At 59.7% G+C, this 719-nt stretch overlaps 1 protein-coding gene across 1 annotated transcript in view; it reads right to left on the bottom strand.

The window, feature by feature from the left end:
- Mef2d (myocyte enhancer factor 2D) overlaps window positions 1-719 on the bottom strand; it is a 27440-nt gene that overhangs the window by 1317 nt on the left and 25404 nt on the right. The gene's annotated exons all lie outside the window — the stretch shown is intronic.

Raw genomic sequence — 719 nt, 5'->3', positions numbered from 1 at the left:
GGAGCCGGCGCCTCCCCGACACCTCCCCGCGCTCCCACAGGGCCGGCGGCCCAGGCTGGGGCGCTATTGCACTGTGCCTAGAGAAGCCGGACGGAGCAGCCGGACTCACCCTCGCCCAGCCCTTCCGCTGTCCTCCTGACTCCCCATCCGTCCTCCCCAAGTCTGATTCCCAGGCAGCCTCCGGCCGGACGCTCGGCACGCACACCTTGGGAGGCAGCGCAGAGCCGCCTGTCCAGCGCTGCATAGGCGCCCAGGGGCTGGGCCCGGCCGCCTGCCCCTGCCTGGAGACCCCTTGAACACAAACTATCCATCAAGCCACTTTGGGGGGTTTCAGTCTACCGGGGGGGTTTCTGTTGTTTGGTAGTTTTTTGGTTCTTTCCTCTGTCTGGGAGATGGGGTGGGAGGGCTCCACACGCAAGGCTCACACCTGTCCTTCTCAGGCCCGCCAGGCCCACCCCTTCCTGCAGCATATGTGTACAACGTGCAAGGTGTGCCCCTTCCCGCAAAAAGGAGCCTCCACCACTGAGCATGGGGGAGGCGAGAGGGATGGAGCATCTCTCTCTAAAGCGAGAATCCAAATTAAAAAAAATATAATAATAATAATAATAATAATATAATAATTATACACAAATGTAACCATCAACAGGACACGGAGCACAAGGAAGGAAGTGGGGTCGAGCGGGAGGAGCCCAGGACAGGGGTGGGCGGTGAGATTGTCA

This window comes from Fukomys damarensis, unplaced genomic scaffold (assembly GCF_012274545.1).
Source record: "Fukomys damarensis isolate Sample0158 unplaced genomic scaffold, DMR_v1.0_HiC HiC_scaffold_33, whole genome shotgun sequence".
NCBI classification, from domain to species: Eukaryota; Metazoa; Chordata; class Mammalia; order Rodentia; family Bathyergidae; genus Fukomys; species Fukomys damarensis.
The sequence above is the reverse complement of the archived record's forward strand: the minus strand, read 5'-3'. Positions and strand labels throughout refer to the sequence as shown.